At 40.1% G+C, this 18057-nt stretch overlaps 1 protein-coding gene across 2 annotated transcripts in view; it reads left to right on the forward strand.

Annotated features, from left to right (window-relative positions):
- Nucleotides 1-18057, forward strand: part of KITLG (KIT ligand) — a 98693-nt gene that overhangs the window by 15370 nt on the left and 65266 nt on the right. The gene's annotated exons all lie outside the window — the stretch shown is intronic.

Consider the following 18057-nt stretch of genomic DNA (forward strand, 5'->3'; position numbering starts at 1 on the left):
CATTGTGTTCTGCATGGCTGAGGTTATGGGGCAAGCGATTCTGCTATTCCACAATTTCAGCTCGTGCACGTCGGCGGACGCAGTCTATGTAGAAATCCAGGCTGCTGTTTCGACCTTCAGGAGGAGTCCACCCAGAATCCTTCTTTTTGTAGTGTTGGTAGGAAGGTCTCTGTGGGTTAATATGTTGGTCAGAGGTGTGTTGGAAATATTCCTTGAGTCGGAGATGTCGAAAATAGGATTCCGGGTCACCACAGAACTGTATCATGTTCGTGGGGGTGGAGGGGCAAAAGGAGAGGCCCCGAGATAGGACAGATTCTTCTGCTGGGCTAAGAGTATAGTTGGATAGATTAACAATATTGCTGGGTGGGTTACGGGAACCACTGTTGTGGCCCCTTGTGGCATGTAGTCGTTTAGATAGCTTAGTGTCCTTTTTCTTTTGTAGAGAAGCAAAGTGTGTGTTGTAAATGGCTATCCTTTCAACAAAGCCCGTTGCCAACTCTGTCCACATATCTATTCAGGGGACACCATCATAGGGCCTAATCACATCAGCCACACTATCAGAGGCTCGTTCACCTGCGCATCTACCAATGCAATATATGCCATCATGTGCCAGCAATGCCCCTCTGCCATGTACATTGGTCAAACTGGACAGTCTCTACGTAAAAGAATGAATGGACACAAATCAAACGTCAAGAATTATAACATTCAAAAACCAGTTGGAGAACACTTCAATCTCTCTGGTCACTCGATCACAGACCTAAGAGTGGCTATCCTTCAACAAAAAAGCTTCAAAAACAGACTCCAAGGAGAGACTGCTGAATTGGAATTAATTTGCAAACTGGATACAATTAACTTAGGCTTGAATAGAGACTGGGAATGGATGAGTCATTACACAAAGTAAAACTATTTCCCCATGTTACTTCTCCCCCCCACCCCACCCCACCCCCCACTGTTCCTCAGATATTCTTGTTAACTGCTGAAAATAGCCTACCTTGCTTGTCACCATGAAAGGTTTTCCTTCCCCCCCCCCCCCCCCCCCCCCCCCCGCTGCTGGTGATGGCTTATCTTAAGTGATCACTCTCCTTACAGTGTGTATGATAAAGCCCATTGTTTCATGTTCTCTGTGTGTGTATATCAATCTCCCCTCTGTTTTTTCCACCAAATGCATCCGATGAAGTGAGCTGTAGCTCACGAAAGCTTATGCTCTAATAAATTTGTTAGTCTCTAAGGTGCCACAAGTACTCCTTTTCTTTGTGCTAAGTAAATGTCACACTGTGAAACTTCACATCAGCACTGAACAGGTTGACTCACTGTAACCTCTTCTTATCACAAAGGTTTCCAATGCGGCGAGCACTCCTTAATTCAGAATAGTTGGAAAAATCATAAGTTTAGAACCAGGAAGATTATTTTTTCTTATGGCTTTTACCATCTTGCAGTTGAGTAAATGCAACTAGAAATTATTTCCTAATGAAAATATCTTAGTAACAGCTTTTGAAATCTTACAGCATGTACATTGAAAAGTGCATTACATTCATATATTCAGTGCATCTCAGTAGGTTTGCACCAGCCTTTTATACTACAGCATAGGCTCTCTCTAAGGCTATTCATGGGAGCCAAGGAAACTGCATGTTTTTGCAAGGCACTTGTTCCAAAAAGGCAATTATAGTTGAATTGTGGGAACCGGGGCTCAATAGTCTCATGATAGGCCACCTTACAACATGGAAAGGTACTGTTAAAACAAGAGTTCTAGCCTGGGTTTTATACCAGTGGGTCTGTAACAAAGGTAGGTCAGATAACTGACTTCAGTACATCTGGTAGTTGTTCTTTCAAGGTGTGATATGAATACATCTGATTAGATGGAAACCTTACAAGAAGTTAGATCAGTAAAAGTTAGATCAGTATCTCTACCTGCTGTGTATATAGAACAAGTAAAAAAAAAAAAAACACTGGTAACATTTAAAGAAAAATGCCAATTTTTGCAGGGGGTTTTTTTACTCTTGACAAAAATTGTGATGACTATCACCTCCTTTCTTAGTTACTTACCAAACTCAAGTTGCTGTTGTGTTAATACTCTAGAATGGCATAAAGGTAGATGCACTAAAAACAAGGAGCTGAGAAAAGGAGCAGCTACATGTTTCTGTAACCACATCAAGCAGCAAAGTGAGAGACTCGGACTTGGAGCTGAACTCCTATTTCAGTATGTCTACTCTACAATTCTTATCCTTAGCTTTACTCAAAATTATTTGTCTTTATTGCAGAGTTAACTCAAGCTATCTATACTCGCATTACTTTTGCCAAGTTTGCCTAGCTCAAGGAAGAAAAACCAGACTGCAAAATAACACTTTAGCTGCAGTGTCTGCACTGGTGCTGTACTCACTTCTGTTTGGCACTAAAACTTTTGGGGTCTTCCCCGGGGTTCTTTCCATGAATTCTTTCCAAATTAATTGTTGGAGAACTTGTCTGTCCTTTCTAGGCATGTGAAGGAAATTGTAGGAAGGCACTGGATAACTAACTTCCTTTAGTGGAGGTAGCCTGTGGCCACACTACAGAGTGATCGTATTGGCAACTGAGGAGTTTGCTAGCTCCAGGTTTAGCCTAAACCTCCTGACGGGTCACCCAACTCCAAGTTAAACGTACCACCATACTTGGATTAAGGGATTTCATGTGTAGACAGTACTTGAGTAAGGAGCATCACTTGAGTTGTAACTTGAGTTAACCTTGCAGTGAAGACAAGCCATTAGTGAAAATGGGTTATCATGGTTTGTGACCCCATTCATGGTTTGTTAAACAATTTAATAATCTTCATGATAATGATCCTTGTCTATAGATTCATGGAATATGGGCTATGCTTTTTTTAAGTTATACTTTTTTTGCTGTTATATTACCAATAAATCTTGCTCAATTTGTATCACAGTTAATGGAAGAAACAAGGGAGAGAATATAATAAGAATCAATTATGGAAATAAACAAGCACAGCTTCTTGAAAAGAAAATATTGTGTCCCTAATGTACTAGAATTATTTAAGTATATCAAGAAAATAGTTAATAAGGAGAAACTGCTGAAAACTAATTTGGATTTTTCAAAAGACTTTGGTACAGTCCTTCAAAAGAATCTAGTAAGGTCACTAAGTAGTGAAATTATAGAATAGAAGTAGACAAAAGCAATTGAGTGTAAATTGGCCATTCTCTTTATACAAGAACAATCTCTTTTAATCCAATAACAAAAGAACATAGCAAATTTAAAATAGTTAATACTTTTCTTATTGTTTTGTGGTTTCTGGACAAACGCACCACAAAACTAAAGGTATATCTGAGATACATCAATGATATTTTCATCATCTGGACAGACAACATAACTCCCTCGTAGATTTCCATCACAAATTCAACAACAACCACCACCACCTATCCATTAAACTCTCTTTGGAACACACTCACACTTGCATCAATTTCCTGGACACCACAATCGGCTTCAGCAATGGAATTCTACAGACAACTATACACAAGAAATCAATGGAGCACCACACCTATTTTTATAGTTCCAGTAACTACCACAAACACACCAAGAAATCTGTTATCTACAGCCAGGCACTCAGATACCCCAGAATATGCTTCAAAGACAGAGTCTCAGATATAAATCTTAATACTTAAAACTGCTTTCACCGAACAGGGACACTCCACAAAAGAAATAGATTGCATCATGGAGTGGGACACTCAAATACCTTGAGGCAATCTGATTCAATAAAACCCCCTCCAACTGCACACCTCTAGGTGTTACCTTCTAACCCACGCTGAAACCCCTACGGGTTACCATTAAACAACTACAACCTATATTTGATGGGGACCCCATCCTGAAAGAAATCTTACTTGAACCCCCTCTTCTGGCCTTCAAACAGTCCCATAACCTTTCCAATCTCATCATCAGAAGCAAGCTTCCCACAGACCAGGGCACACCAACTCAAAGAGCCACCAGACCCTGCCAGAACAACAGTTGCAAAACGTGAAGACACATCTCTACTGCTGCAATGATTAACACACCCAACAACACATCTTTCAAGATCTGTGGGTCCAATAAATGCCTATCACAACACTAAATGCTCCAATAACTACTATGTGGGTGAAACCAGACAATCACTATACTCTTGAATGAACTCGCACAGGAAAATCAATCAAAAACACCGTATCACTTGTAGGTGAATATTTTTCACAAAAGGTCAGAAATAGAGTGATCAATCTGTCCTCAGCCTCAAAGGAAACCTTCACAACACTTTCAAAAGACAAGCCTGTATGCTCAAATTCATAACTTTGCTAGACACTAAGGCCTTGTCTACAGCTACACTTTTTTTTTTTTTTTTTTTTGGTCTGCAAAACGTAGCTTTTATGGATAAAACAGTGGAGGGATACACACTACAATGCTCCTGCTGCCAACAAAACTCTCCTGCTTTGCCAACAAAATAAAACCATCTTGACAAGGGGTAGAGCAAAGTTAGATCAACAAAGCATCAGTGTAGACACTGCGTTCATTACGTCGCTGTAATTGGGCTACAAGAGTTATCCCAGAGTTCCCCCCGTGACCGCTCGCTCCGCTCACTGTTCTGAATTCCACTGGCCTGCATCCAGCTACACAGCTATGCATGCACCCCTCCTCTTTCAAAGCCCCAGGAAGTTTTGAAACTGTTTAGCTGAGGATGGCAGCTCCCGACAACAAATGCACTCGTGGTTGGACTACGGAAGGAGGAGGAGGAGGAGGAGTTGGTCTCCTTGATCTGTGGGGAGGGAAAGCTGTGAGAGAACTCAGAGGGAATCGCAAAATCAAAACATTAACACACAATCCTGCTCTCCCAGGCACTAAGAATACAGCAGCAGGCCGGGCAGGCTGCTGCTGGGTGGGTTGGGGTAGGGGAAAGAGACTCGTGCTGTACTGTGCTATGCAGACCCAGGGAGGGAGGTAGAAGCTGATGTCGGGCTGTCCCCCTCTCCCTGCTTGTGTACTGGTCAGCTTCTGCCTCAGGATTGGTTACTTCCAGCTGCATGCAACATGCAACAGAGATTTAATTATAGCAGTGGCCTTTTGTCGGATTAACTTGCATTGACAAAACTCTGTAGTGTGGACAAGGCCTACAAATCGGAGACTGATCAGAGACACTGGATTTACGGCTTATTACAACGATCTGATCTGTAACCCACTATTCCTCCCTTTTTGTCCTATGATTACAGGGTATTAATAAGCCATTTCACCCGGAATGTTCCCTTAGAATATGTGCTAGCTTCTTATGCTAAGCTATCTGTTCATTTTTGTATTTAGCTGTGACACTCTTAGTACCTTTCCCAGACCTGAGGAAGAGCTCTGTGTAGCTCAGAGGCTTGTCTCTCTCAACAACAGAAGTTGGTCCAATAAAAAATATTGCGTCACCCACCTTGTCTCTCTAATATCCTGGGACTGACATGGCTATAATACTGCATAGTTCTCGTATGATATGCGGCTTAGAAGAAATCTAAAAACAATTGGATGTTTATTAGGTAATGAAAATATCTATAGTTACATTAGATATATATTTTAAATAGAAGGAATCTAATCCTTCATTTTTCAGGACGTAAGTTAACCTCTAATTTATGGAGTCAGGATGAAATTTTCCCCTATGGGCAGGTTAGTCTATAACTGTCAATTACTGGGTTTCTTGCACCTTTCTCTGAAGCAAAGGATACCAACCAGGAGCAGACTGGTAATGGGTATAGCAATTCTTATGTTCCTACTTGCCTTAATTGCATAAATGAGATTTGTCCTATAATTCTAAAATCAGTTTCATATACTATCCTCTTCAAAAATTACCATCAGTAGCAATTCAGCATTTGGTGTGAGGCAGGGAAAACCCTTAGAATATTTCAGTCTGATCTATTAAACTTTAAAATAAATCTGAGGTTTGACAGTGAAAGTTCAATTTTAAAGTGTGTGTAAAATAAATAAATAAAATACCATGATATAGCTCCCACACTTCTAATGGGACACTGACAGCTTGTTTAGGATCACCCATTTAAAGAAAAGGAAATACTTTTTGTTACATCCCTAGGAAATTTTCACACATACAACTCTTTAAAATAACATTGGGGGAAATACAATTTTTAAAAAATCTTTTGAAAAAAAATATGTATTCTCCTTCTGGGATACTAAATGGGCTGCCCTCTATTTAATGAAATAAAACAGTAAGTGGCTTCTCATGTAACAGGGACTTTTTCTGATTTGTCCCATCCCCACCCATTTCCTATTGTCCTTTTTAAATTTACCATTCTATGCCAATTTGCACAACGTTTTAAATTCCCCTGAAGAGCTGTTCTACCAGTTTGCTTTCTTCAGGAAGAAAAGAATTGATACTTCTTTGGAAAGTAATCTTTTCTATGAAGGTCTTAAACTGTTCAGTCCAGTCTGCTGAAATACAGAATGGTATGGTACAAATTAGTAAATTTCCCCTGAACAAAAGTGTTTGTTAATTTCTTTCTGTGGTGTGGTAGTATAAATAGTAGGCATGGCTGGGGAGTAGGTTTTGTTCTGAAAGAAAATATAATTTGTAGACAGGAAACTTTTTAAAAAATTGCAGTTGAGCATTCTTCCTAACATACCAGCAAAACTGCAGTAAAACATGGCATAATTTATTGGCAGCTCCAGGCACTGAGATAAGGGGCTTACTGCCAGTCCAGCACTTGTATTCTTGCTAGTAAGATTTGACAATTAGCCTTACCTTCAGGTGCCAATTACCTGGATTTCTGTGCTTGTCTGCATGCTCTAGCTTTATGGCATCTGAGATTACTCTCATCTATCTGTATTTAGCTGAAATGATACTCTTTTCCCAGACTGTTAAAGGCAAGCGCATTAGAATATCAATAAAAATGGAAAATCGTTTATACTTCTATCTTCATACTGTTACCCTAATAAACCATAAACAGACTAAATTGTCTCCTGTAGCTCTCCCTCTTCATAGGAACATTGACCTAAATTATACAACACGTAAAAGGCTATTTGAGAACTAAAGTTACGTACAGCAAGTACAACTATTGCCTAGTTTTCTTCTATCAAATATGTAATCATTGATAATTCAGAATCTGAAATAATTAAAAAAAGAGTACTTGTGGCACCTTAGAGACTAACAAATTTATTAGAGCATAAGCTTTCGTGAGCTACAGCTCACTTCATCGGATGCATTGTGATATATGCCATCATGTGCCAGCAATGCCCCTCTGCCATGTACATTGGCCAAACTGGACAGTCTCTACGTAAAAGAATGAATGGACACAAATCAGACGTCAAGAATTATAACATTCAAAAACCAGTTGGAGAACACTTCAATCTCTCTGGTCACTCGATCACAGACCTAAGAGTGGCTATCCTTCAACAAAAAAGCTTCAAAAACAGACTCCAACGAGAGACTGCTGAATTGGAATTAATTTGCAAACTGGATACAATTAACTTAGGCTTGAATAGAGACTGGGAATGGATGAGTCATTACACAAAGTAAAACTATTTCCCCATGGTATTTCTCCCTCCCACCCCACCGCACCCCCCACTGTTCCTCTGATATTCTTGTTAACTGCTGGAATTAGCCTACCTTGCTTGTCACCATGAAAGGTTTTCCTCCTTCCCCCCCCCCCCCCCCTGCTGCTGGTGATGGCTTACCTTAAGTGATCACTCTCCTTACAGTGTGTATGATAAACCCATTGTTTCATGTTCTCTGTGTGTGTATATAAATCTCTCCTCTGTTTTTTCCACCAAATGCATCCGATGAAGTGAGCTGTAGCTCACGAAAGCTTATGCTCTAATAAATTTGTTAGTCTCTAAGGTGCCACAAGTACTTGTTTTCTTTTTGCGAATACAGACTAACACGGCTGCTACTCTGAAACCTGAAATAATTAAAAGGATCTATCTGTTCAGCCAGAAAATTAAGTTACAAATCCTATTTTGCTTTCATTTGTTTCATTTGGAAGCAGCTGAGCCTAATTTTGCATGAAACACTATTACTTACTGCACACCTAGCATGTCGTGTAAATGGTTGGATATTATGAAACGAAAAAAGGAAAGAATCAAAATACATTGAAGTCTTAAAGATGAGTAGTCTGTCTTCTGCATAGTGCTATGTAAAACTTGGCAGTATCTGGCACTTCTCAGGGGCTCATTCAGACATTTCAGTTGGCTTGTAAACATTGTGGGTTGGTACACTCCCAAGTCTTGGGTTTAAACAACCCTGAAAAATCTGAGTAAACTGTCAAACTTGCTGAGTTTCACTTGACTAGCTACAGTACCATAGAAAGTTGCAGAGTATAACTGAGAACGTAAGTTTTGCATTATTTTGACTAAATTGCAAATGAGTTCAACGTGATTGAAATTTTCATGGTCTTTCCCACATCTTTTAACTATACAGTATTTCTGGCTTTCAAGTGAGTACCAAAACTTGAAGCCAGAAGAGTTCCATGTGGCTTTAGATTTTTGTTGCAAATGTCCATAACTTCAATTATCCATAATGTCCTTGTTTTTTAAATTGGCTGGCTTCAGGGTACTTGGCCTCCTGTCCAACAGGTTTCAGGAAGGGAATTATATAGCTAGTGGCTATAAATAATGACCTTGAATGGCTGAACACAAGGCATTCTACATTGCAAGCTCAATGCTGTCTAATCAGGGTTCTTTTACAAAGCTTTTTTGCCATCTTAGACTGGCTATGGAAGACTAGAATCATTGTCCTGTAAAACTTTTCCTCTTCACATTCACAGCTGGCAAAGGGTGGGCATTTTTTTGCTTACTAAGATCTGAATGTTTGAGCTATTAGGTAAACAAAGGCTTAAGCAGGAAAGCAATTCTAGTTACACAAGATGATACAAATGCTCTTGCATTAGGCTGTGTCTTCACTAGCAAATTTCATTGCAGTAATTTATCACCAGTATTTTCAGGAGAAACAGCGATGAAAGTCTGTAGAGATGACACACTACAACTCCTTGATTCTACGAGGTGAATCATGGTTACAGAGTTTTTTAGCATAGGCAATGTTTTGGGCATAGTGGTAAAAACATAGGCACCAAGGGAACTTTTACTGCAAAAATTTAGGGGCCAAATGAGTTTAGGTGCCTACAGAGTGAGGCAAGAGCTGAGCGGGGGTTTTATGGATTGCAGTGGTGCCTAAAAATGAGACTTGGGTGCCTAAAACTGGAGGTTAGGTGCTTAGGTGCTTTGAGGATCCAAGCCTAGTGTTTACATCACTGGGTGATGCCTAGCATCTTATCCATTGCTTTTTGTAAAGTTACAACTACAGTTGATATAGCCAGAGGGCATCCATGTTCTATTCTTACCTAACCAAAAAAGTCAGTGTGTTAGATAATATAGCACTTTGCAAATTAGGTACTGTAGTTGGCTCCAGTCAGTTGTCCGGATCCTTAGGGTCTCTATCTGGTACTGGTTCCAAAGGAGACCATAATAGTTTTGGTGCCAGATCAGAGGATTTGGCTACTGGAAGCTCAGTTGTCTTGGAACTGGAGCTTTGTGCCAAGGCAAAAGTTTTCATAACTGATACTTTCTTGACAGGTTTCAGAGTAGCAGCCGTGTTAGTCTGTATCCACAAAAAGAAAAGGAGTGCTTATGGCATCTTAGAGACGAACACATTTATTTGAGCATAAGCTTTTGTGTAGCTCACAAAAGCTTATGCTCAAATAAATGTGTTCGTCTCTAAGATGCCACAAGTGATACTTTCTTGGATCCACAAGTGCCCGGAGCCAATTCAGGTCTCCTATCCTTCCTTTTGCATCCGTTAAAATTATTGCATCACAGAGACTTGACTGACGAGGCCTCTTGTAACAGAAGGGCCTGAAGTCTGTTCTGTCCCTCCTTCCAGGCTCGAGAAGTACATGTGCTGCAGATAGCACAGTGTGCCAGAGAATGAGTCTCATTTAGGCCTTTCAGGAAGTGAACATGCACTTCAGATGCTGGGAACACACCTGGGCACAATACGCATCTCTTAAACCCATGCTGCTGTGTGCTAGAATGTTCCATGTCAGTACCGGTAAGTATTCCTACTTAAAGCTAAAATGCTAATCTGAACTATCCTAAAAACGAACTATAACATTTCCTAATAACTAGTCTAAAAGGTAAAATGGCACTCTAGCTATGAAGCTGGGAGATCCAGAGAGGTTCACATCCTTTCTCTGCTGCGTTTGGAAGGAACTGAGGGGACAACAGGCACAAGCCCCCTAATGCCTTGCCCTCAGAATGTGATCGTATACTGGGCATAGGGATGGGAAGGATGTGTGAGCACTCTAACAGGCCTGCTACCAGAAGATTCCACAGTCATTGCTGCACTGGTTGGTGCATCCCGAGAACAGGAATGTGCAGAAGAGACTCAAAGAACTCTTAGTTCCTAACAGAATCAGAATGCTATTTGATAGATTAAAATCAGTAAATATTTAAATGGATATAGTTAACATGACCTCAAGAGACCAGCATCTAGGCCGAAGTACCTGTTTCTTGGTAACTAAGTTTCCCAGTGTTTGAAAGCTAAGCTTACTGGCTGTCATCCAAAGCACGTTAAGGGACACAAGGAAACTGCCTGCATCACAGATTGGCATGCAAGATTAAAGAGCGGACAGAGTGTTTTTTGGCAATAGTGTTTTTGTAGAGGACAGTCTAATATTTTGTATTAGTATCCCTACAGAAAAATGACACATTAAACTGAGCAAAAACATTGTATTGTAATAAATTTAATGAAAAATTACTAGACTATTGAAAATTCTCTCTATTTCAATCTTGTGCATGATGTATTATAATAGTAAATCTTATATGCCACTAGAGACTCATACACTGTACTGCAGTGCACAGGTACAATTCTGTATATCACTAAGTTCAGCAGTAACAGATTGCCTGCTGCTGCTGCTGCATCTGTCAAGGGGAGCAGAAAGCGTAGCATGCCACAGCAGTTCTACTGAGGCATCATGATGTGAACCTGGAAGTGCAGAAGAGCACAGTGATTATCCTGAGATCCTGAACTATGTGGAGAAGACGAATGGTGCAATACAGTGTTGTCGCACTGACAGAGCGATGTGTTGCTATGATGCCCATTATGGGGAAAGGGCGGGGTGGGAGGGGGGATGTCTCTAACTGCATAGACGTAGAGAAGCTAATTGGAGCAGTAAAGAGGGAAAGGTATTCCACAATGGAATATGTAATTTTCTATTTCCACTTAACTATTTTTAGACTATTGTAATGTGTTGACTTGAAATTCGTTACTCCTGATTTACTACAAGTGTAATTGAGAGGAGACTAAGCCCCATAATCGCCAAGTTCATTGTGGCAACAGTATTTTCCTCACTACGTTCAGCTAGTGGATTCTGGCAAGTTCCACTCCAACGTCACATTGCCAAACAGATTAAACCATTCAAAATACACTGCTTTTGTCCTCTCCCATTAACCCTCCTAAGTACCTCAGAAATCTTCCAAAGGAAAATGAGTGAAATTCAACAAGGATGGAGGGAACAGTTTATGTGGATGTGAAGTTTATGGGAAGTCCGAGGAAGAATGCTACATAAGGCTAAAACAACTAGTATAGGCGAAAGAGCCTTCTGAACTAAAATTAGATACAGATTAGTTGCACCCCTCCCACTCTTAAATTTGTAACATTAGTTGACTAATTCCCACCACCACCACACACAAACATTAACTATATCTGTGTGCTAACTATTTTAGATATCACACAAAGATACTATGGATATAAAAGTAACGTGAAATATTTACATGTGTGTTTGTTTACAGAATGCATTGAGTACCATAACAAAATGACACAGTTTAATGAATACTTCTGTAGTCCTGCTATTTGTCAGAGTTCTAAATAAATCTTATTATTTCATGATGAATTATTTAAATCTGTTTTGTTATCCTTATCTGCACTCCCCACCCATGTTAAAATATACCAAAATAAAAACAGTCTCAGTTGCTTTTTGAAATCAGCAATAACAGAGGATTTAAGGTTACATGTGCTTACTGAATACAGTGGAATCGGGAAAGGGTTCTATCAAATAAGCATCTTCATCTTCCTTTTTTTTAAGTCTTCAAGGCTGATTATAATTTCTTTAACTAAAGAAATTACTTCAGTATAAGTAATTCACATTTTCTGCAGTAAGCATTGTCTACAGAAGGATTTCTCAGATGACTTGGGATGTCCTGGAAGTGGGTCACAAGGGGTATTTATTAGGTTGCATCCCTTTCTTGAGAAAATAAAAAACTTTTAAAATCCCACAGTTGTTAAGGCTCATAGGGAGGGGAGGCAAGGAGGAGGTTGTTCCTTTCTGCTGATTCTGTAGCTGTCCTGCTCCTGCCTTGCCACCTCCCTACTCTTACCCAGACTTACTGCAGCTTCTGCCTCTTCTTTCCTACGTCTCACTAGACAAAGACATGGTTCTGTTCTGGTGTAAGGAAGCGGTGCTTCAGGAGACTGTGGATGCTTGAAGTAGTCCTGTGTTTGCTGGGTGGGTGAGAAGATGGGAGAAGCCCCGATCAAGCCCCTGCCACACATTCAATGTGCCAAACAGCTTGCAACTTATTGCTATGATTCCAGTCTCTCAATCGTTTGTGGCCTGTATTGACTCTGGAGAACTGTATGCCTTGCTGCAAGGAACTTTGGTGGTTTTGGGATCCTGGGAAGGAGAAATGGTGGAGGACCCCTCATCTACATAATATTGTCAATGCAGTTCAAGCATTGGTGTGGAGCAGTGCTTGAAGGGCAGGAGTTAGGGTGTCAAATATGGCTCCTTCTCTTACAGAATACACAGTCTCGGGTGCTGATTCAAAATTGGTTAAACCAGTGGTTCCCACTGCAGTGTTCCAAAGTCCCTCACTTTGTTTTTTGGACTGAGATTGGGTTTCTTACCCTTTTCTGCTTTGGGGTAAGCGGATTAACTATCCACCACACCCATCCCATTTGGATGACTTAAAACCACCTCAATCAGCAGTGGTAGCTACGTTCACATGAACGCTAATGCCAAATAAACTTATGTCGTTCAGGGGTGTGTGGTTTTTTTTTCTCACACCCCTGAGTAATATAAATTTTGCCAACATAAGTGCTAATGTAGATGTGGCCTTTGTTTGAACACTATGAAATTTTGTAATGTAGAACAGCAGCTCTCTGTATTTTTATCTGGCTTCTTTTGCCTTGCCAGGTGGTTGCTACCTCTTTTCCTTGTAAGTAATTTATTATTGAGCAGCAACAGCTTCTCCATAGTTACAGTTGGAACCACGCTATCACTACAAGCTAGACTTCTGGAAAATGTCCAAGCTTTCTAGTGCGTGGTGTTTTTTTTTTTTTTAAACTTTGGTGTTCCCCTAATTTTTTTCCCCTTATGAAATTGCTCCATATTAACCAGCATAACTCACATGTTACACTGTGAGACGGAAGTCTGCTGCACTTTAGACCTTTAGCCAATCTCTAAAATACTGTGGACTAGTTCAAAAGGCAGATGCTTTATAGCTTGAGAGCAATCAAATTACCCATTCTTGAAATTTGCTCTGAACTAATCTCTCCTAGTCTAGTTTCAGCCTCTCCCCTTTTCCTGGCATTGTTTACATTTTCACAATTCAGAAGGCTTCAGAATAAGGGAATAGATGAGTACATTCCCTATTCCTAAAATAAAAATAGGGTGAGGCTAGCTAACCATGCGTAAAAGAAAGCAAGGGAGGCAGCAATGTTGAAAGTGGGTTTTTTTATTTATATGTTTGTCCTTTCAGAATATTTTTCTGGCAAAAAATTGTAGTTAGGAAAACATTTTTTCCTGACAGTTAGTGGTATTTATTCATGCTTCTCCTGACATACACACCTGTCATTTATTCCTTTGGCATTCTTTCCACTATGAAATTGTCAACAGGTGCCATGTAGCTTACTAAGCAGGCAAGTGGAGATTCTGAAAGTAGTGCAGGTGATTAGTCACACATCTTCAGTTAATTTTGACTTCAGTTGAATGTGTGGCTAAATCCCTGCTTTGAAAGTATCACCCTCAGACTGTATGTGGAAATCTGTAAGCTTTTCCAGTATACATTAAAATGTACTGTACTAATAACTTTTTTATACCTGTTTAAAAGTAAAGCTGGAAACTTTTTTTATAAATTTGTGACGTTCACGATGGCTCATGTTATGCTATCCTTGATTGATGCTGGCAGGCCTGATGCCCTCTTGTCAAGACTGCAAACATTAGCTAAGAACTAACAAACTCATAGCTGGAGACCAGACCAGTTCACCTGTATGTTAATTTTGCTAACAATAGGTATTTCTCGTATAAGAATGTATTTAGCTTTTAGAGTCTATGAAATGCTTGTAAGTTTCTGCATGCATTAATCTCACTTGCAATGTCTGTATTCCATGCTATAAGAAAATATGTAAATTTTGCTTTATAACTTCGATAACCCAGGTATGGGAATCATCCTTCCCCTACCCCCACCCATCCAGAAGCACTGTCAAAATCAGATGGGCCATCAACAAATATCTTTATATGAAGGATGGGTTAATGGCCCTATCTCATCTTGGAAATTCTACGTGCAAGGAAGCTCGCCCTATGGATTTGGAAAGCTGAGTGAAGGAAATAAAACAAGTCATAGGAAAATTTTCCATTTTTTTTTTTTTTTTGGCTGTTTGAACTCTGACAGGGCCAGACACTCAACTGAAGCAGAGATCCTCAGGGGTTACCCTAGGTCTGCCCTCAATGACATTTTGAATTGATAGATACAGCTCTGTCACTCTTAGGATTTAGATGATAACTCATTTGTGTGTGTACGTTTTTGCTTGCTTTAACCTGTAAATAACGCTTATTCCTTTTTTCCTGGTTAATAAACCTTTAGATTGTTTATTATAGGATTTGCTACAGAATTGTCTTTGGTGTAAGAGCTAGGGTACCGATTGATCTGGGGGCAAGTGACTCGTCTCTTAGGACTGGGAGCAACCTGACCATTTATCACTAAATCCATTTTGTGTGCGTGACAATTTAGACTGGAGACTGGAGACTGGGACTGGGACTGTCTGTGACTCTGCAGTAAGACTGTTACGGTGATCCAGGAGTTCACATTTCTTACTGGCTTGGTGAAATCTAATTATAGAACACATCACCAGTTTGGGGTGTCTGTCCTGTTTTCTGATGGTTTGCCCTGAGATAGGCACTCACAGTTGTGAGGCACTCCAGACAGCGTGACAGTTCACAGTGGCTCATGTTATGCCATCCTCGATTTAACAAAACTTGTATTGATGAAACTAGAAAGTTGGCTCCAGATGAAGAGCAAATAACACAAATATCCTTTAGCTCTCTAGTCTATGCAGTTGTGTGTGTGTGTGTGTGTGTGTGTGTGTGTGCATGCATGTGCACATGTGATATCAATATGTACATATAAATAAAGTATTTTGATAACTTGTTCAGAGCAGCAATAGTTTTGCAGCTTCTCAGCTGCTGTGGGATGGGATTAAGTTTAAACTTCCCAGATCACCTACAATAGGAAATAAATGGACAAGAAAACTTGCATTTGATACCTCAAAATCCACAAAGCGTATGTATTTTATAAAAGTTATAAATGAACCACAACTTTTTATCTGATTACTTACATTAGATATATAATTGTATAGTTTAACTGTGGCATATGAGTAAAGTTCTTTTTGTTGTTCTCAAAATTTATGTATAGCCTACACCTCTAAGGTATTACCATATGAAGTATAGTAACTAACAAGAGGTCTCAAAGTCCAATTTGTTGTCTAATATGTGGTACTACTTTTATTGGAGCTGCTAATTTGGTTCAGGTCTGCTTGGCACTTTGGATAGCAAAAATACCCTTCTATATAAGGATTCAATTACTTCCCTGCTCATTAGACATGTGAGGTGAAATTCTGCCCTTAGTACACTGATATGACTCATTGTTATATGTAAAGCAGAACAAAATTTGATGCAGTGAGCAGGTGAGTAAACAATGCTTCAACAGTCTGCTTCTCCAAAGAACGTGTTTGGAAACAGCCCTGAATCTTAGTTTGTCGACAAAGAGATTGTTTCTTATTAGCTATTCTTTGTCTTAAGTATATTAAGCTAATTTAGTTTAGAGCACTCTTATTCCAGGATAGGGAGTATCCACACATGGAGTCAATCAGGAAAATTAATTTTAAAGTCACACCCTACCTTATTCACGATTAGCTTTCATGTGTAAAGCTCTTGGTAACTGCAAAGGGTGTTGCACTATTGTAACTCTGAGAGTAGAAGAGGTGCATTTTGAAGCCAAATGCCACCCATTACCTGTTTGCAGTGTTATCATATTTACTGCATTTTTTTAATTACAATCTTGTGCCATATCCTGCTGTCCCATAGGAAAAATCCACAGGAACAGCCCTGTTGAGAGAGAATCAGAGGCTCTCCTCAGTTTCCTCCAGGTTCTTCAGTTTTGGGGGCAAGATAATTTTCACTCATAGGAAACATAATGCCTAGCTCTTATATAGTGTTTTTCATCAGTAGATCTCAACAATCTTTACAAAGAAGATTAGTATTCTTATCCCCATATTACAGATAGGGAGACTGAAGCACAAAGAGGGAAAGGGCTACATCCTCAAAGAGACTTAGGTGTGGCAACAATGAGTGTTGCAATACCCAACTTTTAAGCACACAATAGACTCCTCAACCTGCCCAGGTTTGGTGACTAGGCTCCCTATACAATGGACAGGGAGAGATAAGTGCCAAAAAAGGGATTCACAGAAGCTAGCTAGCAAGCAGAGCAGGGAGCAGCTTGAGGTAACCAGTAGGAAGTGTTGGAGAGGGGTTCGACCAAGTCCAGCACTTCAGAGGTAGTTAGGTGCCTAATTTAACTCGGAGGGAGGGAGCCTTCCCAAAGGGGGGTTCCCCCGCTGCCCATGAATGAATGGTCAGTTAATATTCACTTGAAAGCTAGGATGATTGATTTTTAACAGCTGTTTATAAAATAGTTGCCATTATGATCTGTTCTGTTTAGATTCTTGTACTGTATGCATCCTCACCATGGTATGTGAGTGCCTTCTAATAATGAAGTAAATTGGTGCTTAATATTTCTCATGTATCACTCCTCCCTATTCAGCTCCCTAGAGAAAATTTTCATGTTTTGGATTTTTTTTTTTAAGCTAATGTGCTCTATACTGTTTGAACACAAGGCTGAAAGAAGAAATGAGCTTTTCATTTGTCCTAGAAAGTGGAAAGATTTGAGAGAAATCTTAGTTCCTGGAGGAACAAGTTCCACAGTCCCAATGGAGGTTCAGTCTCCTGCACAAATAGGTTTTGCCCTTACAAACAGGTTTTGCCCTTGCCTTTGTCTGTGACAAGATAGACGATTGTGCCAGGAGTGAAGTTGTTAACAGCAAAGTCCCAGAGTTTGAGGCAGTCTTTTGAGTCCTAAGCTCAGATCATCTAGCACTCTGAAGATAAAGATTTACTGCTTAAACTTGTCATGGTATTCTACAGGAAGCCAGCAGCATGAACAATCCCAGAGTACTGGGATGTTTTGCTTGTCACAGGTGTTGCTGAAGATGCAATTTGCTGCATTCTGCACCAGTTGGGAGTTTCCTCAGGGCTGAGTCTCTCAAACCTAGGTATATTGCATTGATGTATTACAGATGGGAGGGAACAGAGGCATGTACTACTGAAGCCAGGTCATCCTCTGCCTTGCTGTGACAGTCTTCTAGCCAGCTGGAGAGGATAGAGTATTGTATGGACACTACTGCATGAGAGCTCAGCATTGATGAAGGGTCCAGAAGTACTCCTAAGCTGCATGTTGACTTGACGTGGTATGATTGTCTCCAACTGGTGTAGTCTATACCATGAATGTAACCTTTTCAGAGTGTTCCCTTCTGCCAGTCTGTATCATCTTTTGTCTTGCTAGGGTTTAACATCAATTTGCGCCTCCTCATCCATCTGCACGTTGCAGACAGTTATCTGAATGGTACTGGCATTATCAGCGTTATTTGAGTCCATGAAGTCCAACCATTCCTCCCAGCAACTGCATTTAATGTTGAATAAGTTTGCATGGGGAATCAAGCTGTGCAAAAGAAAGATCTGATGG

Source organism: Dermochelys coriacea, chromosome 1 (assembly GCF_009764565.3).
Source record: "Dermochelys coriacea isolate rDerCor1 chromosome 1, rDerCor1.pri.v4, whole genome shotgun sequence".
Lineage (NCBI taxonomy): Eukaryota > Metazoa > Chordata > Testudines > Dermochelyidae > Dermochelys > Dermochelys coriacea.